At 39.3% G+C, this 24,369-nt stretch overlaps 1 pseudogene; it reads right to left on the reverse strand.

Moving 5' to 3' along the window:
* Positions 1–23,838: 23,838 nt before the first annotated feature.
* LOC119264463 lies at positions 23,839–23,948 on the reverse strand (annotated as a pseudogene).
* Between the last annotated feature and the right edge of the window lie 421 nt (positions 23,949–24,369).

Below are 24,369 nucleotides of genomic sequence, written 5' to 3' on the forward strand. Positions count from 1 at the left end.
ATGTTATCGCATAAATATTTTTACTCGAATGAGAGACTAGTGTGATAAACTGTATTACATTTTAGGTACAGGAACAAGTGTGTTTAAAACACTGTGGTGCACCGTGAAATGTTCACGGAAATGTGGTGGAGTAAAAATAGATCTGTTCATTCAAATATTTCCATTCAGAATGTTCTCAAATAAAAGAGTAGCCATCTTCTAATACATACACACCGGGGTAATATTTGGAGCTTTTTATCTGAACTAACTGCACTGGTAATCACTTTTTACTACAATTTATAGTATTTGTAATATGTGTTATTTAGAAATAATTGTGCTTATAACACAATGTGCAAGAAATAACAGTTAAACAACTGTTTCCATTTGCTTTGTTCCTGGCTGCTTTGCTTAAGAACAAAAAATATGTTTATTTTTTTTTAAATTAGATACAGCTTAGATCAGTGAAGGTGGTCTGACTGGGCACAGGGGAGTTTGTATCACTGGTCCAAATAAAAATGATCCTCAGATGTACTTTTAATTTCAAAATATTGATGTTAATATTAAAAAGAAACAATATAACTGTGAGGGATCTGCTAATGGCCGCTCCCTCCTGATCCACCAGCACACTCTTAAACACCCAGCTAGACATTTGCCTGTATTCAGTAATTTAACAGTTATATTAAATAACCACTGTACCGTGATACAGTCCCTCCTCTGGCTGCAGCTTGTAAACAAGAACAACAGCCACAGCATAGCAGAAGGAGGAGCAGACAGAGAACATTTTCTCCCTCAAAAAGTTAAAATCTTACATCCCTTTAAGTCCCATGAATGTATATATGTTTGCAGTCATAACCTTTATGCATAAAGTAAAAGGCATGAAGGCAGTTTAACCTTAATAAAGAACCTGGTTTTCTTTAACAAGAACCTCAGCTGACTGGTAATGGGCTGGTAGGTGAATCCTGTAATATTCAGAGTTAGGCTTTAAGTTGAAATATTTACTTTACTGTAAAACTGGAACATACGGAGGTAAAAAAAAAAAAAAAACTGAATATCTGTAACTTTGTTTGTCCAAAGATCCCAGGACATGCTAACTTCACCCCAGAAATGCCACTGAATAGTCAAACAAGATATAAGATTAGAAGTACTTTTGTACTGTAAGAACATATTAATGATATGATAATATTAGGTACAGTGCTAATTTAGTCAAGTAGCTACAATACTGTACTATTAGCACAATTAGCATAAAATTAATGTGAATTGAGTTGAACTGGAGATCTACAATCTGGGAGAGCTTTAACACTCAGATATATCTAAAAGTCATCACTTGGATTAGCTGTGTTTTATTTAAGGTTGTAGCTAGATTCTGCAGGGAGGTATAACGCCAGTACCAATATTTAAAAAGATATAAACAACAGCTATGTCCTGATATCTTGAAGATCTAGCTGTTGTTTATGTGAGGAAACAGCAGAGAAGGTCTCTGTCACGATTGGCCCCTCCCAGTCTTCCATGTGCTTTTTATTTTGGTCTAGTCCATGTGCTTTCTTTGTTTTGGTTTCCTCCTGGTTCTGCCCCCTTGTTTCATGACTCCACCCTTGATTGTTTCCATCTATTTACCACCTGTGTCTTATGAACCCTCATTATCCCTGTTGTGTTTAAGCCCTGTGTTTTCCTTAGTCTAGTGCTGGTCTTCGTTTGATATGTTTGATTTGTTTAAAGTGTTTGATATTGTTTGGTGTGTTTCTCTGTTGTGTTTATCCTGTGTTCCTCATTGTGTCTGTTCCCCGCTCTATCCGTGTTGGCTCCCCGAACCTGGACTGTCTCGACCCTGATTATGGATTTGCCCTCAATAAATCTCGCTTTTCTCCGCATATGCATCCGCCTCCTCATCGCTCCCCGTTACAGTCTCACTGACGTTGAAAACACAAAGGTGATGGCAGACTGTAATAATGTGCCAAAGCTTGCCCAATGCTGCCGAGACTCAAATGCCCTGAATTTAAGCTACCTAAGCTCTAAGCTAAAATACGCATTTGAAGTATACGGCAGATATTTCTTGAGCTGGATGAATCAAAGATGTGCAGACAAGTTTCTTGCATGACAGTTTTCTGATTGTTTTATGAGCTGTCTAATACTGATGGGTGTTTTGCAGAATGGATCTTCAGACAAATAGATAAAACATGAGTGTGTGGGGGTTACATATCACAATACTCCAAGGCATTTCACAATACATGCTATGCATCACAAAGTTTTAATTAAGATTTAATAACTGATTTATTTTAGTTGTATTATATAAAAATTGTAAGTATAAAAATTGTACAGTACAGTTGCAAACAGGAATAATACGGGTTTGGTTCACTTGTTTTACCCATTTAAATTTTAAGTTTAACTAAAATGAATGAAAATTAAGTATATTTTACATAAAATCTTAATTTACTTAAAAAAACTAAATGAAATTGTTGCAAAACAGTGTGAACAAAAATATCATTTTTAAATTTAAAACATAAAACTACTGTAATTGAACACAATTTCCTATAAAGGTAGTTCTGCTGACCAATTATATCAAGCCAGAATTTTTTTCCCTTTTAACAATTCAGTATTTTTTTTACAATTACAATTCTCTTTGTAGATCGGTCTAATTGGTGGCTTGACTGACCAGCCTGTGTCTATCTCACATAGTTTCCCAGACACTGGTTACTAGGGGGCTTTCCTGAAACCTCGCTGCGTTTAGAGTGCTCTTCATAGCTCATTAACCTCCTCAAACAATCCTCAGTGATCTAGAGAGCAGGACACACACATGGATCCATACAAACCCAGGCTATTTTTAAACACAGGCCCCTTCACTAGGGAGGTCAGCTAGCCCCATTTACCCCCATCTCACTGAGGTGTGTTCCGCCAAATGTCTTCAGGTGATCACTTTAACAGACCAGGCTTTGAGATCCTGTTTTCTATTTAAAGAAAATCCCCCTCCCGGAAACACATGAGCTGTGCTCTTCTCACTCATTTGTTTGGTCATAACCTCCCAGGAGGCCAAATACATGAGCCTGAATTCTCAGAGGTTTGGAACTCTAACCCTGACCTGGCCTCTTAATTGGATGGAAAGTATCTTGTAAGCAACTGGAACATTCACTACCTTAAGGCTTGTCTCTCTTGAACGTGCATGTTGGCAGTGTGAAACTGTTTTTCTGCAATGTCCTGGGTTTTCTTTTTAAAAAAATTGGACCCCTTTAACAACCACTCTAAATCAAATGAACCATTTTCCTTGCTTAAGGCACCATATGAAAATCTTATCATACCTTATGAAAATCCCATTAGAAGCAGAGGTTTGTAACGTGCCTTTTTCAGGATAGTGAAAAGATGATGAGACAGTTAAAAAGATGAACTTTTTGCTATACTATTTACACCAATTTCATTTGTATCGACAGGCTCGGATCTGAATTTGGGACTTTTCCTGTTTCAGTGTCAATAACAAAAATGTGACAATAATATAAAGGGTGTTTTTCTTTATGCAAAAACAAGACTACATTTCAACAACAACATTTTAATCAAATTCAAATCATGTTAAACGACAACTTCTCTACTGTTTCAATAAGCTTAGTGTGAAACAAGTTATGTCCAATTACATTGTGTGCCTCTGTAATTCCCTCAAAACCTGTGATTTCTTCGTCTGATATAAAAATGCACTGGTCATCAGACAGAAGAGAAAGATAACCAGGGAGATATTAAGGACAGCATTTTCCATCTAACAGATCTGCACTCAGTAATCTCCTCGGTCTGTCCATCCACACCGCCCTTTCAACAAGAATCACATATTACTCGTTGTAATCAAAAGAAACCACTTTCGTTTCATACAACGTAAACATGTGGTCACTTCAGATGGCTGCAGGACTCCGACATTGGACGAGATAGGGGCCAATTATCGGCCATCTGCAGAGCAGAGTGTTGATCTCTGCTAAAACAATCAACATGTGGCAAGGCTGCGGTCCTCATCCTCTCACACTGGCATATGTAACAGAATCGTACTCCCAGAGAGAAGTCCTGGAACAAAAACAATGGCCGGTGAAAAACCATTTGGCCCCTAAACTAGCCACTTATTTCCTCTTCCTGCAATTACAGTATTTCTATTAGCATTCCTGCTGATTTATTTTCTTAATTCAGGCGCTGTGGTATATTATAAAGGTGAGATACAGTTGCATGAGGGACTTGAGCGATGGTGTGTGAGCAGGAGTGTGGTTTGGTGGGCCCGTGAGAGATGCACTGCTTTCAGCTGAAATAGGCGCTACTGTTCAGGTTTCTGCAGCTCCCTGTAACTCCTCTCCTGAAAAAGCACCTTTAACAAACATGCTTCTCTTCTTACAACGACACTGAAATTAATCAATGGCTTTGATGTGATGTATGTGCATGAAACTGTACACGGTGAAGGGCCTACAGTACATGAAGGCGATGGCTGAGATCAGAATAGGAGGCTGCGTAAGCTAAAAAAACGGTGATTAAGCCTGAATGGACTGGGAATTTGTCCTAAGGGGAAGAAACTGTACAACAGCCGTCCAGTTTTGTAGTTTTTTTATCTGCGGCTTTATATGACTTGCCTGAATCATTAGCCATAGGCCTGCATAACAGAAGAAAACTAGGACCAATCATGTTTCAAAGGGAAAATGAATGGCCGATCGTGTCTCAGCTTGGACATACCGCTTATCATTCATCACCTGTAGTGTAAGTACATACATGCACAGAATGACTTAAAACCAAGCTGAGTGAGTTTACTTCACTAAGCCCATGTAACTAACTTTAGTAATTCACGCAGCAACCTGTCCTTTCACTCAACCCATGTAATATCCAAATTTGGATATTACCAAAGTCAGTGTGTGTGAAGTGTAGGCAAGGTAACCTGTGGCTTGGTACATAGCTAGCTAACTTCAAATAATTTCTGTAGCCTAGCTAGCTACAGTCTATATGTAACTCACATCCTTGTCCTCCATTCACTGCCAACAGTTTCACCACCTTCCAAATTTAACCCCTGACTATAGGCAGCAGAAAAAAGAGAACAACCTAGTCTAAAGTCCAGTCAGGGCAGCACCAGTGCCTTTGCAGGGGTACTTACTCAAAAATGGCAATCCACTATATTATTTATGATTTGTCTCAAAATGTAATGGGACTACTTCTTGTTTCCTGGAAAAAATAATTCTTACTACTCATTACTTCTACATTACTCTCTAAAACTCATAAAGATCTGAACCAATTGGAAAGAACAGGGTAAAACCCAGTAGTCAATGCAGTTCTTTATTTAGAAATAAATAGTTAATCAGTATTTGTCACGGTTGGCCCCTCCCAGTCCTGTCCATGTGTTCGTGTTGTTTTGATCTTCCATGTGCAGTTGTTTTGGTTCAGCCCCCTCGTTTCATGACTCCGCCCTGATTGTCTCCACCTGTTTTCCACCTGTCCCACATTTTCCCTGTGTATTTAAGCCCTGTGTTTGCCCCTTGTGTTTGCTGGTCTTTGTTTCTTGAATCTCTGTCTGTGTTGTTTGAATCTTTGTTTGCTGTGTTGGATGTTTTGTCTGTCCCACAATCACTTCATATTGGCTGCTTGAACCTGGGCTGTTATGACCATGACCCTGGATTTGCCCTTACTAAATCTCGCTTATCTCCACATATGCGTCCGCCACCTCGCTCCCCATTACAGTATTGTATGTATATATGTATATATATATATATATATATATATATATATATATATGTATGTATATATATATATATATATATATATATATATGTGTGTGTGTGTGTGTGTGTGTGTGTGTGTGTGTGAATGGCTAATAGTCTTTGAAAACCTAGAAACTAGTCAGTAGAAACAGTTCAGAAACATCTGTAAGAATAAAATATCTGTCTGTCTGTCTGCCTATTAATCTATCTGTCGATGTATCTATCTAGATAGAGCTGATGAAAACCCAGTATTCAAAACTCTTTGCTATTATTATTTAGACCCCATTTAAGTTTAACTTTAACATTTTTTATTACTGTCTTTGTTTGTAACTGTCTGCTAGCATTTTATTTATTTGTTCATTAAGCTGCTACACGTATTGATCATTGAACAATCTTAAAATGTGAAATTTGATTTGTCCTGAATGCTGTTCTGCACAGCTTACAAGAAAACATTCGGTCAAAGTTTAATGTCAAACATTCAAATGTAAGAGATGTATGAGTAACACAAACAATGTCATTCTTATTAAGCCTGAACATATTGTGATTATAAGAATCTAAACTGTAATGCGTTACACTACTTAATTACAGGAAAAATGAATCGCATTACTATAATACTTTACTTTGTAGCACTTTACCTCCAACACAGCAGCCAACAGACCAGAAATGTGTAACAAAATAGTACCAAATCCTGCTGAGCTGCTTCTGAACTGAAACAAGCTAAGGTACTCTTGCTGTGAGGCAGGATGTCTTGCTCAGGCATTATCCAGAGGAATGGCTACGGTGAGCTCCCAGGAGAAAGGAGCTCTGTCTTTGCCACTGGAGTCAGAGAACAGTGTGGAATCTCTATGATTACGAGCCCTGAATCTTTGTCTGCCCCTGTAGTGTAATATTTGGAATGAGACGGTCATGATTTGTCTTTTGTATACATTTTTACAGTAATTTAGCAACAATTATTTTAGTTATAATGTTGTTTAGTGATCGATTATTCATCACTGATTGAGCGATATCCTCTTCCTGCAACCACCTTATTTCTATGAGCGTTCCTGTTGATTTATTATCCTGGTGGTATTATGGAACGTTGCCTTTCTGAGGCCTTTCTCATTTCTCTCCTTTTTTCAGGTTTGCTTTCTGCAACTGTAATTAAATTTCAGCATGAATTTCAAAACACAATTTCTCCTCATAGAGAAGGTGCCTTACTGACATGTCATAATTCTGTGCCTGTAGCACAGCAAGGTTTTAACAAGGGTTCCGCATTTATTCCCCCTGAGGACAAAATCATTAAATAGGCGTCACAAGATTGCCTGTTATTGTCAGCTTTCACTGTTTTATAGAGTACAGAGAAGCCGAGGACTGAACCACACACCAAGCTTGTCCTTGGCCCTGGCTGAATGTGCCTGCTTTGTAAGACTGGTATAAATAATTCATGCAACTATAATGTGTGATCAAAATCCTTTCAGTGCCAATTGCTAAGTCATCACTCACTCAGTGAGCTGCGCTCCCTCAGAGTGTGTGTGAGGGTGAGTGGTTCTGGGTATGAGACCTCCCTGAGTGGCAGACACACGCAGCGTGTGTTCCTGATCTCTCAGCTGACTGCCTCAGTGATTCACTTCAGTTTAGTGATCTGTTTCTCCTGACGAATAAGGCAGCCTGCGTTTCTTCAGTCAGAAAGTATGTAAACACTGATGATCACTGATGATTTTCTTGCCCCACTTCAACTGATGCTTCCAGTTATTAGCCTTTGAACAATTATTACAACGTCAGACATGAATGCAAACTAACAAACACATGCACCCCCACACACCCACACAGTTAAATACTAACATTCTTTAACTTTGACTCATCAGAAGATTAACACGTCTGTAAATTCACTTTGTTAACTATGTGAAGCATTAAATCACAGCTGTATTTAGAAGCAGGAAGTTGAAATGCTATTTATTGCTGGGTCATGCTGACTCCACTGGACAGTGTGATTAGCTGAAGCCAAAAGGGTCTTTTTTGTCAGGGCAATTCTGGTAAAGCTCATAACAGGATTTTTAAGTATAGAAAAATAAATGATAATGTTATCCTAATTTAATGTTCTTATGTTTAAAAACATAATGTATATTCAAGTGACATAATCCTAATAAATGTCCCATTCAATAATTACAGTGACAACTATTTATTCCACATTTTACTGTTTCATTCTTGTGTTACTCCAAAAGCTAACCCATGCATAAACACTGTGTGATGATAGTGGGTAAGCTAGACTTGGCCAAAACTTGGGCATAACACTAACCTAAAATGTTATGAAGCTTGACTTTCTCCCTCTCTTCCCATCATCTTCCCAGAAGTCCATCTCTGTTCTCATATTTTATTGGAATCATCTTTGTGTTTTCTCATTTGTAAAGCACTTTGAATGACCGCAGTGCTATATAAACAAACTTTGAATTGCCCTCTATGCCTCCTTGTCTTCTTTCTATGTTTGTGTTCTGCTCTCGCCTCTAGGATTCTCATCTCTATCATCTCTGATTATACAGGGTTACATTACAGTTGTAATAAATCTAACCATAGCATAGTTTGTTTCAGAATTTTGAATCAAAACATTCACTTTTTTAATAACATTAACTTTCAAATGAATACCTACAGAGCTGGCTAAATTAGCTGAATATTATCAAATCATTACAATTTCTCCTCTAAATCACATTGACAGTCTTGGCTTGCCTCATTGTTTTAATAAACCTGAGGTTGAAACAAACTCATTTTGGCATCAAAACATTTGGGCGAGCACTGTTGTATGATTTGCCAGCACTGTTGCATGACATGAAAATGACAAAGTCAGTCCAGAAACCGCTCTGGGATATAAAAAAGCAGCATAATATGATCACACTGTAACTTACCCCTAGAAAATAAAGGAATGATAACCAAAATAAGAAGGATAACTGATTCGGTTACAACACTAGAAAAAAAATGTTAGTAACTGCGCTGCCTTAAATTTTGGAGTTAATTAAACCTCTTATAGTGAGTAATAGAGAAAAAGAATATGCATCTGTTAACTTATTTTAAGTTCAATGAACTCAAAATTGTAAGGTGGCTAGTGTGGTTACTAACCATTTATGTTGAAAGACCTTTTTTTTTTAAAAGCTCAGACTATTTGCAACCAGTCTGTGCCTGCCATCCAGTTTTAAGTTTTTTGCATTGTGCCATATTAAGCATTTAGAGCTCATCAAAAAGGGCATTATTCATTTTGAGACAAAAAGGGCAGGAGCTCAGGCATATGCTTCCCCTGTGCATGCTCCCTAACATTATTCCGTATGCAAATGGGACTAGACTAGTATTTCTTAATCCTGCTCTTGGCAACACATGGCACTGAAGTTTCAACTGTTTCCTGCCCTAACCTTCCTGATGAATGGTACCATAATCAGTTATATCAGTATAGTTGTAAGCAGTTTGATATGAATTTAAAATCAAAATGCATTGGTATTTGACCGGCAATATAAAAAATTAAAAGTGAGACAGACAGAGGGAGAAATCTCATGGTCTTATAGATTTGAAACAAGTACTTTGAAGGTCTTTGAAGGAAATGTAACTGAGTAAAGTATTTCATTTAAGTAATACCTCTGTAATCCAGGACAGTTGAACAATATCAAGAGTTTGAGGTAAATGGCCATTAGTAGAGAGAGGGGCACTAAGTAGAATGCTGAAATCTGAGAACATGTAGTAGCCGATTTTCCCATATTCCTATTTCCGCAGATTGTGGCTGTTGAGTGCATTGTTAAACAGTGTCCATCCCCACCAGCGCTGCCTATCTCGGCCCTCTGGCTCTCCCAAAAACCACAAGGCCAAACACACTTAGCTCCAGGCTGCGCCACAAAAGCCTGCTGTTCGCCTCTCCTCTGAGCGGCACGCACCCGACATGTTTAGAAAACAGCAGCCATGTCCAAAACACACAGCTGGCCCCACCGCCGAAATAAATCTCAATTTCCTTCAGCCTTTCTCTTCATTTAGCAGTTATATAATGAATTAGCAATTAGGTCACCTGCCTAACACTGTCCACCCACCACCTCGCATACAAGCCACTTTACGCTCTAATCGCAGCTAACAGTGTTTTGTGGACTGAAGGTGAGGAAACATGTAATGTGTTAGCACTGCATGTCCCCTTCACTGCTTGGGTCGTCACAGCCACGTCAGATTTAATGGTGCTGTCAGAAGAGGCTAAGGTGTGTTGCCAGTCATTTTCCAAATAATTACCCTCTCCAACAGAGGGCTGATTGTGCGTGGCCATGTGGTTCAAACTTCTGAATGCACAGGAATGAGCAGAGCACAGCCTTTAGCAGACCCACACAGTGTTTCTGGCTGTAGGTGGGTAGTGGGTGTCATGACAGTGGATGGACATACGGCTGTTATGAAAAATATGGCTACTGGATGTTTGTTTCACCACACACATGACTGATTTTTAATGATCTGTGTCACCAGTACTGCATGCTGTATTCATTTCTCCTTAAAGCAATATTGTGGAGACAATTTTCTTCTAATATCAAGTGTAATAGATTTGCTGCTGTTGTGCTATTGCTGTAAAAGCAATAGACAAGCATACAAACAAGTGCACACATGCCAGCTTGGCTCATTCATTCAAATGTAGTCAACTAACCAAGACGTTGCACTGGACCCAAGAGGTCTAGGTTATGAGAACCTCTTGCAGGTCACAAGGAATGGAAATATAGTGCAAGTAGATATAATTAATACAGTACAAACTGCACCTCTAGATCATCACACATTTGCCATTAAAGGGGCACTATGGTCAAAATGAAAAATTCAACCTTTACTATATTGGTTCTAAAGATGCCTACTTGTCTAATACAGTGGCACCAAATCAAGAGAGAATTCCCAGTTTAAAGACCTGACAGACCCTTCTGATCCTGTATTTTAAAGGAAGAACTTTTGAAAAACTGCAAATTACTGCTTTGGAGTGGATTCCTGGCTATTTGAAAGGTTATTTTCCTGTTAAGTGGCTAATGCAGGAGTATGTCAGACAGCTAACATTAAGTAGGATACTAGGATACTGAATTTATTAGACTCTACATATACAATGCTAGTTTTAGGCTGGAAGGATGAAAGTGTTTACATTTGTTGAGTAATTTCAAACAGACTGGCCACCTTGGTTGTGTATTTTTGTCCATTTTTATACATAAGTCACACAGAACCCACATAAACACGTATATTTGAGATGACTTAGCAATATGTCAGTTTGAGCTGAGTGTGTGATGATTTAGGCATGCAGTTTGCAAGATGCTAATTGGTGAGGCACAAACTTACATTACTTGTTAGCTATATTAGCTTTCTAGCTCCAGTACACAACTAAGGAAGCAAACTTCAAACAAAATGTGTCTTCTGTTGACTGACTACAATTGAAGTAAGGGGGACACTGATTATTGTGTATTTGATCTAAGATGCACAACAGCAAGACGCATTTGCTTTTAGCGTTTGCTGCGCTAGAAGACTCTAACTTTAGTCTGGAACGTTGGTGGAACACAGAAGCTCCCCATGCCAGGCTGCCAGCGGGAGCCCTTCACACACACAGGTCGCAGTAACCCTGCCCTAACCCTTACACACTTGGCTGCCCAAGGGCTTTAGTCTTATTGAGATTGCTTCACAGGCTGTGAATGTGTGCGGTGCAGGGCAGACATAAACCCCAACACCTCACTCAGGATATGCATCACTGGCGGGTTTCCATGGGAAACAGTCAGGAGGGACTAGGCCACTCAGTGCTGGATCACACAGCAGACAGACTATTACTTTCCTTCGTTCCCAAGGCGAGTTCCTCCCACATCACTAGCGCAAAACTGTCGGCCTGATTCATCTCTCTGTATAAGCTGGATTCCTACGTATCTGCAAATAGCACTGACTAACTGTAACGTCATAACAAAAATATCCATAAAATAGGTCCTTTCAGTGCATCTGGCAAAGGATTTTCTTTGATTCCTGACCATTATTAGATCATTTTAATGCTATCTGTTAAAACAACATATAATAAAACCCCATTGTCACTATGTAATAATGCTTTCAGCTTTGCACTGACCCTTTCATTTGTTCTTTCCACGAGAGGTATGAAAACTTCCTCCCAAAAAGGTGCAGAGGTCATCCTGGTGTAGACATTGACTGCTGTAGGGCCTCGTCTGTCACTTTTATTTTCTTCATGACGTCATGACTATGAGGAAAAAGGCCATGTTCACTATACTGACTAACTTACATACACACAGACACAAGCAAGAGAGTGTTCCTGGGAACAAACCTGGTCTACCACCTGTGTGCCTCTATGCATGTGTTAGTTCATACACACATATGTCTGTAAGTGAGAGATGGCATGTATGACTAGCCTACTTTTTGTTATACACCCTTCACTACCTCCTCCAGAGTGCATTCATGGCTTTTTTCCACTTGCTTACTCATGTTTCATGTAATGAGACTCCATTTTCCATAACCCAGACCCCAAAACTGCGCAAATATGTGTCAAAACAAACACAGTTTTCAAAACCTTGTCACATCCTCTCAAAATGCAATTTTTTTACCTAATTATTCAAGCAGGAATACAATGAACAGAGTCCCCCCATGGGTCAAATCAACCCAAATCCTAGAATGACCCTAAATCTGTTGAATTCATTACTACCATAACACTTTATATGCATTTTTACATGAATATTGAAAACTGAACATTGTCGTTCTGCATAAATAACTGCATTAGAATTAGTTCAAGAAAATATTTTGTGCTGTGAAAAAGTTTTTCTATTTTTTAAATTTCTTCTATTTTGCATATTTGTCACAGTTGAATGTTTCAGATCATCAAAGTCCTTTTAATATTAGGCAAAGATACCCTAAGTTAACACAAAATACGCTGCTATTAAATGATGATTTCATTTATTAAAGGAAAAATGCCATCCAGCCCTACCTGGCACCATGTGAAAAAGTAACTGCCCCCTTAGCTTTGAAATCAACCAGCTAACCGAATTCTGTTGACGATTGGGTTAAATTTCACTAACCACGCCCAGGCATGATTACTGCCAGACCAGTTGAATCACTTAAATAGAACCTGTCTGACATTGTGAAGCAGGCTAGAAGGTCTCAAAAAGGAGCACATGATGCCACATACTAAAGAGATTCAAATAGACATGTGAAACAAAGTCCTTGAAATCTACCAGTGTGGAAGAGGTTATAAAGCCATTGCTAGGGCCCTGGGACAGTGGTGAACTTGGTACAGTGGTGACCCTACCAAGGAGTGGTCGGCCTACAAAAATTTTACCAAGTGCACAGAAGGTCATAAAACCCGATCAAACATCTAAAGAACCGGAGGCCTCACTTTCCTCTTATGAGGTTTGGTGGGCAATTACTTTTTCACATGGGTGAAATAGGTTTTGAATAAATCTTTATCATTTATGGAATGATCATTTAAAAGCGCCATTGTGTGTTTTGAGTCTTGTATTAAAAAATGTGACAATTTACATAGAATGAAGAAACTGGAAAATTCATAGCACTGTATTTTTTATGCAATTTTATTAACCTCCCATAAAACTGAACTGTCACTTGATAACAAAGGCAGTGAAGGAATGAATGTAGTGGTAAAAACAAAAAGAGTTTAGTGCGTGCCCAACAGCATATATTAAAATAGACTTTTGTTAAAGTTCTAATATAAAACAGCCACAGATATTCAGTATAACCTCTCAGTACACCTATAGTTTCTTGCTACACTCAGGTCCATAAATATTTGGACAAAGTTATTGTTATTTTAGCGGTCTACTACAACATAATGGAGCTGAATAATAAAATTAAATAATGAATATGAGCTCAAAGTGCAGACCTTCAGCTTTAATTTGATGGATTTACATCCAGTTTGGGTGAATGATGTAAGAATTTTGTGTGTGTGTGTGTGTGTGTGTGTGTGTGTGTGTGCGCATGCGTTTTATTACCTCATCATTCCTCTTACAAGCCGGCTACTGCAAGCCCAAAGAGCTGCCACTGCCAGTGAAGCAAGTTATAATTAAGCCGAAAAATGTAAAAAAGAATTGAGAGATAGCAAAAAAAAGTGTGGCTATCTCGGTTACTTGGTTCTTGAAAAGAAATTACACACGGGTGAGCTTAGAACTACTAAAAGGCCCAAAAGACCACTGAAAACCAACTGTGGTGGAGGACAGGCAAATAAATACCATTTCACAACAGCTGGCCACAGCAAGTACACCCTCCTGGAGGCAGACATACACTATATTGCCAAAAGTATTCAGTAACCCACCAATTCAGGTGTTCTAATCACTTCCATGGTCACAGGTATATAAAACCAAGCACCTAGGCCTGCAGATTGCTTCTACAAACATTAGTGAAAGAACCACCAACAGAGGTCACCAACTTTCTGCAGAGTCAATCGCTATAGACCTCTAAACTTTTAGATTAGCTCAAGAACAGCGTAGAGAGCTTCGTGGAATGGGTTTCCATGGCCAAGCAAGCCTTACATCACCAAGCACAATGCAAAGCGTTGAATGCAGTGGTGTAAAGTGCCACCACTGGACTCTAGAGCAGTGGAGACGTGTTCTCTGTAGTGAGGAATCACGCTTCTACATCTGGCAATTGGATGGATGAGTCTTGGTTTGGCGGTTGCCAGGAGAACAGTACTTGTCTGACTGCATTGTGCCAACTGTAAATTATGATGTGGGGTTGTTTTTCAGGAGTTGGGCTCGGCCCCTTAGTTCCAGTCAAAGGAACTCTTAATGCTTCAGCAGACCAAAGGATTTTGGACAGTTTTATGCTCCCAACTTTGTGGGAACAGTTTGGGGATGGCCCCTTCCAGTTCCAACATGACTGCACACCAGTGCACAAAGCAAGGTCCATGAAGACATAGATGAGCGAGTTTGAACCTGACTGGCCTTGACCCAATAGAACACCTTTGGGATGAACTGGAGCGGAGACTGCGAGCCAGGCCTTCTCGTCCAACATCAGTGTCTGACCTCACAAATGCGCTTCTGGAAGAATGGCCAAAAATTCCCATAAACACACTCCTAAACCTTAAGGAAAGAAAAGCTGAAGCTGTTATAGCTGCAAAGGGTGGGCCAACATCATATTAAACCGTATGGATTAAGAATGGGATGTCACTCAAGTTCATATGCGTGTGAAGGCAGACGAGCAAATACTTATATATAGTGTAGGAAATATAGTGTATCTGTGTCAAAGTTGAAAAAATAAGACAACCTCAAAAACAGAAAGACTGGATCAGATTTGAAAAAGAGTACGCAGAAGGCAAGCAACTGCTTATGATCCAAAACATACTGTCACATGTTGCGAACATGTTGGAGGTAGTCCTTTTAGCACGTATGCTTCAAAAAATGCTTCAAAGAACGTATAGCACTATTTTATCTGCTCATATTCAGCCAAGTGCTTCAAAACTCATTGCATAGTGCTTTACAGTTGAGATGGAGAATGACCCAAAGAATACTATGAAAGAAACCCAGGTGAAATTATTGAATATATCAACATTCAAATATGTATAGGCCTGACTGTGAATGCCCAGTGCATTGTATGTCTAAAGACAGGCTGGGAAGAGAAATTTGACTTACCACCAAGGTGCACCATTACAAAAGGTAGTTGACAGGATATTGTCAGGCCTGGATAGGGTTGGATCTATATGAGGATATCGTCTGTTGAATCTGGAGAAAATGGTTCTGTTCAGCTAGATTCAAATTATGTTGTGCACTCTGATTACTCAAATCAATTTCCAGCTAATGTTAGGATGCTCATGTTAATTTAGGATTATTTAGAAGCCTATAGCGAAAAAATAGCAACTAGCAGTCTAGCCTAATTTAGGACTGCAGGAATATACTTGGAGTTACATCAACAATAATCCCCTTCCCACTTCCACACAAATTCAAACAGCCAAATACATTAAAAATATTATTTAAAAAGCAATAAAAGTGAAATGTATGTTGTTTGACCTTGTATGTAACAATTTATATTTTCCCATGATGTGCTATATGATGCGCCGTTTGATTTTTGCTCACTGTAGGTAAGCAAATAGTGACTTCCACAAGTGACGCAACTGAGGTATAAATGACTGGCAGAGCCTAAAAGCTCTCATTGCAGACTCCATGTTCTGCAGTTCGTCTTTATATGAGCAAGTTGAGCGTAACAAAGAAACAGCGCTCTTTTTCGGTTAGGAACAGTGGGGGACGTTTAGCTTCAGCTTTGATTATTTGTGTATCAGATGTTCATGTCTGTGTGCAGGCAATTGGAAAAACTACAAATGATGAGTTGAGTGGTGCGGTATGTAGCCCACCCACACAGACAGGACCTTCAATCCCACTCATCATACTCTATTGATTTATAGTAAACAATAAAAAGTCTTTATGAGTCAGGGGTTGCGCAAATGTCAAATTTAGCATGATCTCGATGAATGAGTGAACTGAATCAATCTAAAAATGAATAGATTCAGTTTAAAATGATGATGGGAACTAGCTCTGAATGCTGATTGATCATGTGAGAGTTGGTAAAGAGTGACAGATAAAAAAAATTGGCAACAGTAGCACCTCTGCAAATTGAGACAGGCCTCCCCACGGGGATCAGCCTACTTTGCCGCCCGTGTAAGAGAGAAACACTCCTGTGGCGCAGTGTTGTATCACACTATATAGAGACCTTTTCAAGACTCAGGAAACGCTGGTTAAAAAATGTAAGTGTGTGTGTGTGTTTAGGTAGCTATGAGTGTGGCAATAATGCAGGTATGTGTGTGAGTGGCAGGCTGAGCTGAACTGAGAGAGTGAGAGTGAAACTGCTGGCAGCTCAGAGCAGTTCCATCGTATGCCCACAATGTGCCAGGCTCCAGGCAAGTCTCTGGCCCACAAGGGCCAGCCTCTCATGCCCTGTCACAGTCAGACGTACAGCCTGTCCAGACTCTGGGCCGCCTATGTTTATGTAGCTACAGCATTGACTTGGAGGGGAAAAAAAATCACCCACTCTATTCTGACCCAGAATAATCAGTGTGTGAATATTTGCACAGATTAAAGCAACATGTTCACTTAGAATAGCTATATACACATTATAACCACTCACAGATGAAGTAAATAACATTGATTATCTCGTAACAGTAGAGCCTGTCAAGGTCTGGGATATACTATATGGTAAGAGAGCAAGTCCGCAGTTGTGAAGGTGTGAAGACATGAGTGACTTTGAAAAGGGCCAAACGACTGGGTCAGAGCATCTGCAAAACAAGACCTGTGCGATGAACCCAGTCAGCAGAAGTGAGTACCAACTAGGGGTGCAAGGAAAACATAGATTTTTAGATGCATCATGATGCGGATGTAAACGATTCTGAATCGATTCACAAATGTCAAAAAACAATTTTCTAAATTTTAATTTATAACATAATGTTGACGGAACGCAAAGGGCAGAACTTGGAAATGGATAAGTGGAGTGTCCAGACAGTCTCTGGCAGCACATAACAGAAACACAGATGGATGAGTGAGAAATCAGCCCGGCTTCCTCTGCAATAAAAGCCAGGTTAGATCAGGAGTCACAACACAAATGTTAAGAAGAGACATTTTGTCCTTTCAACAAAAATCAAACAACCTTGGGGGCCAAAATATTTAATGGCCAGTATTTCTCGGTGTGCTAATGTCCTGGTAAAGACTGAAAAATATGAAGGAAAATGCAGGTTTACTTTGCTCTGCTTTAAGCTTTAGCTGCTTTCCTCCCATCTCTGCTAGAAAACTTTTCCTCAGAAGTCGAGCAGGTTATTGCAAAAATCCATTCATCTCCAAATGTTCGTCTTAGCTAGTTAAATCTCTCTCTTTGCACTTTTTGTTCGCTGTGGGAGACTGTGCTAAGTAACCTGCAGTCTGCATGTCAGTTCGTTGAAAAACAGGGCTTTCACGCTGTGTTGCGTACATCCCGTCTCTGAAATTTTACTGACACAGTGACCACTGACTCCCTGCATGACCCAATGCGAAGTTATAAAATCACTAAAGAAACCAGGCAGGACGGCTGTAACGTGCTGCGTGGACGCCCATTACCATTGGATCTTATTTCACCGTAACTGCACATTTTATCGCAGATCAGCGGCAGCGGCATCTCATGTGCTCCAAACAAAAGCAGTGAATGAGAGTCTTCCAGCCCACTTGCCAGATCACTCCCATTTGTTTCATTAATAAAAGATTGTCACAAATGGCATCTTCCAGTCCTGTCCATGTGCTCCTGTTGTTTTGGTTTAGCCCACGTGCATTTGTTTTGGTCCAGCCCCCTTGTTTCATGACATGTATTTAAGCCCTGTGTTTGCCCCTTGTGTTTGCTGGTCTTTGTTGGATGTACTGGTCTATGTACTGTTGTCATCCTGGATGTACTGTTTATATGTTTGATTCTAGTTGGTCTGTCATATCTGCCCCCCCGATCAAATCCGTGTTGGCTCCATGACCCTGGACCGTTTCGACTATGACCCTGGATTTGCCCATAATAAACATCACTTATCTCCACATATGCGTCCGCCTCATCGCTCCCCGTTACAAAGATATTGGAAGTAAATTCATTATAGATCATTACAAATACTTTGCTTTAAAAGTACCAAGTCGTCACACAGTGAGAAACAAAATCCTGTATAGAAAAAAAGATGCATCAATAACCGCATCACAGCCCTCCGAAATGTAATGGAATCGAATCGTGAGGTGCCAAGAGATTCCCACCCCTAGTACCTATCAACAGTACCACAAACCAGTGAAAGGGTGTTGGGTGCTCAAGGCTCACTGATGTGTGAGGGTAAACGAAGGCTATCCTGTCTGGTCCAAACTGACAGAACAGGCTGCTGTTGAAGAAAAGTCACCAAAGTTTTCATTAATGGTTACAGGAGGAATGTTTTGGTACATGGTGTATACTGTGGGCTACAATGTCTAAGCTGCTTATTCTTTTGGGTCGCTTATTATTGTTTTGTTTAATCATTGTAACAATAAAAGATGACTGAAGTGTGAAGTGTATTGTAATCCATGTATTTTCTAGATCAAAGCTACACATAGATGAAATTTCAACTTTGTTATATCATGTTCTTTCTTAGCACAACAAATAAACGCAAAAATAGCACAAGAAATCTCACAATAATATCAGAAATATCCTTATTTTTACATTGATCTTAAAGGCTTAACCATACTTAAATATGCACTGAAGCAGGCACATAAGAAGTACTGGTTACTAATAGTTCTTGGGACACAGATTGAAAGTTTTTCAGGGGTCTGTTTATGAGATGAGAGTGAAGTGGTATTTCAGGGGAACAGCTCAACAGCAATCTGTTAAGCTTGTATCTTTGCCCTGTGGTTATGTCATGGAGAAAGTAGAGAGCCAGTATTCTCTACATAGTAGACAAATATTGTGCAGTCAGATTGGTACAGTGTCTGTGTGGATGCTCTGCTGGGAGACTGGAAATGTTGAACTTTTCCCAAAGGTAACTTTTCAGGTATGCTTATTTTGTAACTCTGATGGCGAGCTCTCAAGCTTATTCATTCAGGGGAATGGATGTTGGGGGAAAGATCTTTACATGAAAATATGGAACTCATAATGTTCTCTTCACCATGTCACTTCCTCCTACACCTACTTTCTTTACTACTGGCATTGCAACCCACCAGGATGGTTTTATATGCAAGTTTGTGAGTGGCTACTAGTGCAGCTGTTGCTGTACACAGAGTAATGAAGAGAGCTTTGTTTTTAACAAAGAAGAGACAAGAGGCGGACGAGCTGCTGCCAGACAGGCTCTTTAAACATAAGTGAAACTGTTTAAAAGGTCTTTTGCTTCTAGAAAATGCTGTTGTTGCTAATTATACACGCACTCTGCATGCGTATGTTTACTCCAGCATCATTAACCAATTGGTCAGTGCACCCTCACTGTTTATATCTGTGTACACAAACTTGATCACAGCACTTGACACAACACCACAAGTTGGCCAATCTTGGATTTTTGCAAAGATTTTTCACAAACTATGGTGACCAAATATCACTTAGTGACTCCCACTTAATGTTTGCACTTGATTTCTGATTCACTTTTAAACTGAATATTAAACATACACAGTAATCCTTCGGGGTGAGAGTTTTCGGGAAAGTGTTTTTGCTTAATCGGGGAAATGCCACAGTAGATATCTGGAAGCAATATAGAGCAAGTGTACTTGCCGGTTTTGTCCATGAGAGGGCAGTGTGCTGGGTGACAGCAACTGCCCTGGCCTTCTGCTGTCCTTACATAATTCTCTGGAAAGTTTTGTACAGTCAAGGTGCGGAAAAATTAATTAAACCCTTCGCCTGCACTATTTTAAGACACGCTCAGTCAAAAGCAAGGAATTCAGCTTTGCAGATCTCCTCTGGGGAACAGATATGCGTTGGGCTTTGGCAGCAGTGAATGAGCAAGGAGACTAAGCTGAATGTTTGGAAATGGTTGGATCTCAACTGGTTTTATTTTAGGTCACCATCTAAAAATGGAAAATGGGACAGTTGGGAATTGTTTGGACAGTTAGCAGGAGAAGTGTGAGGCAGCTCTGTCCTGGAAAGACAAATCCTAAATAATACCTACAGAGTGCCAAGACAAAAACCCACAACAAATGTCACAACAACAATGGTACTCCAAATGCTCCAGCTTGTCATAGAAACAACATCGCTAATCTAATAATCATTCTTTTAGATTATAGATTGTATGATGAACGATGCCAAAGTCATACCAAAATGTTTTTTTTCTGGGTTTTATTGTTATTATTATTTTTGCATTGAAAAGGCCAGCTATACTTTTGTTGTATGGACATGTCATAATGAATACGGCACAATAAATGGTCTAAAAGGTATTAGGAAGAAAAACACATTAAAGTTAATAATTATATCCTTTTCTTATAAAACTTGCCATTTTGTTGATACAAAGTATTGTTAGGATAGTGACAACATATAAATAAGTATTAAGAGATTAAGAGAAGCTCTAATGCTTTTGTATTGTGTAGATGTTTACTTATTGGACTCAAAATGTACTATTATCTCAAGAAAGTATAGTTGCATCCTAAAACTACTGCTCTCACTTTCAGAGAGAGAAACAAAGTTTATATAGAAGGTGAGGGGAGCTAAGGTTGTCCTGCTTTAATATGTTCCATATTGCCAGACTGAGCCCAGCAGGCCATGAGGTGTGTGTGTGTGTGTGTGTGTGTGTGTTATGTGTTAGCATATGTGCCGTGGGGGTGAAAAACTCTACATACACACATCCATCCAGCCACTCCATCACCGTATTGGGCCCATGCTAAGCAGTTTGGGAGACCCCTTATTGAGGGTTAAGAAGAAAAAAAATATTGGCAGGCTGCTTTGGGCTCTGAACCTTTACCAGACCTTGCCCGGCCATCACTCAGAGCGCAAGAGTGCAGATATAAAAGGTGTTGAGCTCTCTGGGGTGTTTGCTTAATGGAGAAGACGGAGAAGAAAGTATTTTAAGGCTTTAGGTTTTAAGGTCTGGTTAGTTCTGATGTGTGATAAATCCTTGGGCCGTAAATTTTTTGGTCATGCAGCAACTGGGCCCTGAAAATGGATGGATAGATGTTCAGGCCTGACCGATATGAAAATTTTGTGGCCCGATACCAATTTAAGAAGTTTAAGAAGTCCACATTTTAGATTTTCACTTTATACTCCAATAGTGTTAGTTTACAAGCCCATAGAATTGTAATGCTTTTTACATACTACATCTCTCTTTTTAATTTCTCATTTTATATTTTCATCAAATGATGATGAAAATTCAGTTTAAGGACCCTGTAATCATGGCTGATAAGACTTATAGGCTAATATGATTGCCAATTAACAGATCGACTGTTAATTCTGAAATACGCCTGTCATTTTAGAATATCCTAAATCCAAAAACGGTCAACATTAATGCTTCTTTATTAAGTATCTTAATATCACAAAGTGTAGTAAACACACTTGTTAGATGAATTCTAAAAAGGATCTCAACAGCTTTTTTGTAAACGCTGAGGTTTCTACTGAAGCATGAGTAGACTGACAAATCAGTGTGAAGAACCAGTTATTTATCTCAACACTACGAGCTCTTTTGAGGGGTGATGGAACAGTGTCCTCAGTAGTGAACATATTCTTGAGTGATAAATTTAGCATCTGCGCTTTAATAGACTTGTGAGAGCATTTAGTGGCATGATGTTACGTACATGTAATTAACAGAATATTGCGTAGTTACCCACTTAGTCAAATAAGCACACTTTTGTTATTGGCGTACGGTAAATTGTGTATAGAAAATGTTTCTAGAAAATATTTATTAATTTATTAATAAATTCTTTTGGACTTTATAGTACAGTGAGTAGAACAACATTTTGTATTATAGGGCCTATGATCCAAATAAAAACTATATTTTTTAACATATTTACATATGTATGTAGCTTTAGCTTTTGAAAAGGGTCCCTCCATTCATATTATTAATCACAATTAATCACACGTGAGTGTAGACTGTCACTCTCATATGACTAGATTGCATCTTGTTTCAAGGGGAACTGGACATTTCAGCTCTGCTATTGCTTTGATCGTGTCCTGGTTATTGATTTGTCTGTAGCTCCCCAAGTGAGCATTACTCGTTTTGTTGCCATCAGTGCTGTGTTTTGCCTGTAAATGATGTTTTGGACTTGATGTACTTTGTTGATCGGCATAGCAATAGCTTAAAGTAACGTTTTCAATAGAGCCATCAGTGGAACTCACCATTTAAGAGCTGTGTGTGAAGGATATGGCTACAATGGCAGAGTTTTAGCAATATCAAGCAGCTGGACTTCATGCTGGAACTATGGAAAATGTGTTAAGAGCTCTGAAAAAGTGAGTGCCATCAAGAATTTATGGCTTTAACACGTTATTAACAGGTTAACTTTGATATCACTTATTGTATACATTAAGGACAGTGTATTAAATATTTAGCCATTACTTCTTTTTTAACGTGTTTTGTCCAACTCTGTATCTCAACGTTCATTTTTCTTACAGTATTAAATAATATAAATGTTTAAGGACTGAGGACAGGGCTACCCAGAATTAGCATGTTTTGGTTTCAGGTAATCACCTCTCATTATTGCTTTTTTGTGTGCATGAAAACATTTAATTTTCCTTCTCAAGTTTAGATTTAGGAACATTTTACATGTTTCGTTATTTTAACTATGATCTACTTTTTTGTTATATAGTTGTCAGCAAAATGGGAGTCCGTAGTATTGGGCATAACTGTCTGAAATTTCATACCATCATCAGGAGTTCACAAGTTTGCCATAACCCGAAAACTAATAGACAGCTAGTCATCAAGATGTATCAGTCAGGCTCTAAGTGATACTTTTTAAATTACATTTACATTTACCGCATTTAGCAGACGCTCTTATCCAGAGCGACTTACAAGAAGTGCTTTGTCAATCTAGAGAAAGTCTCTTTGCTACCTACCAATAGCTTAGAGAAAAGAGTCCTGAGCTCAGATACTGCTAGAAACTAAATGTCACTGCAGACACCAAGAGAAAAGGAAGAGTTGAACACAGAACTCTGTGCCATTCAATGCAATACAATACAATACAATACAATAAACTACAATACACAGTGCAATTCAATAAAATATATATATAAGTGCAGCTTATAATTCAGTGCTCATTTAAGTGCTGTGTAAAAAGATGAGTCTTCAGTCTACGTTTGAAGACAGCAAGAGACTCTGCTTGAGCGCATTAGGAGCTGAGTTGAGGAGCAGCAAGTGATTCGCTCATGGGATGGATTGGTATAGGAGTGATCTTGGAGTGAGAAAGAATGCGGACATTCCTGCTTTCTCTTCACCACGCACATATTCTACTTGCACTAATTACATTAAAAAGGAGGAGCTGCAGCCAGTCTCTTCTCAAAATGCTATGATATCAATCAGTATGTCATTATGCAGAATCGCACAAACAAGGAAATTCCACCTCCGCATTTAACCCATCCGTGAAGTGAAACACCACATACACTCTAGTGAGCACACACACTAGGGGGCAGTGAGCACACTTGCCCGGAGTGGTGGGCAGCCCTATCCACGGCACCCGGGGAGCAATTGGGGGTTAGGTGTCTTGCTCAAAGACACCACAGTCATGGGCTGTCGGTGCTGGGGATCAAACCAGCAACCTTCCGGTCACAGGGCCAGTTCCCTAACCTCCAGCCCACAACTGCCCATGGATTTAGCTCTGGCAGAGCCTTCAAAAATAAGAAGAACTCGACAATGTTCCCCTCCACGGAAATCTTTAGTAAAAGGCGAAAGTTTTGTGCATGAATGAAGAGAAACCTGAGCTATATAGCTATAATCCATGAATTAAAGAGAAGAATAATTCTACAGCTGACAGATATCCAATCACAGCTTAACTTAGTCTGAGATCTGAGCACATATCTGACATTGGATTCAGTGTACAGATCAGATCACTACTGGTGATGCACTCATACTTTTTTCTCTCATGTGCCATACTCTCTCTCTCTCTAGTACAGTTTATGTATACAACAAAGCCTAACTAATTGTCTTGCTAACTATTCACCATGGACAAAAAAAGCTAAAGGGTGCTTAAAATTCCAAATGTGTCAGGTATGTCTTCACTAAGGAGACATTCTATTCTGTGTTTGAGGTTACAACAGCATTTTAAGCTATGATTGTAGGGGGTCCGGTGCGTCATCTCTTTAGCACTATAATGACCATGGATGTGGCCACTCCGCAGCAGTGCAA

The sequence above is a fragment of the Pygocentrus nattereri genome, chromosome 11 (genome assembly GCF_015220715.1).
Source record: "Pygocentrus nattereri isolate fPygNat1 chromosome 11, fPygNat1.pri, whole genome shotgun sequence".
In the NCBI taxonomy this organism is placed as follows: domain Eukaryota; kingdom Metazoa; phylum Chordata; class Actinopteri; order Characiformes; family Serrasalmidae; genus Pygocentrus; species Pygocentrus nattereri.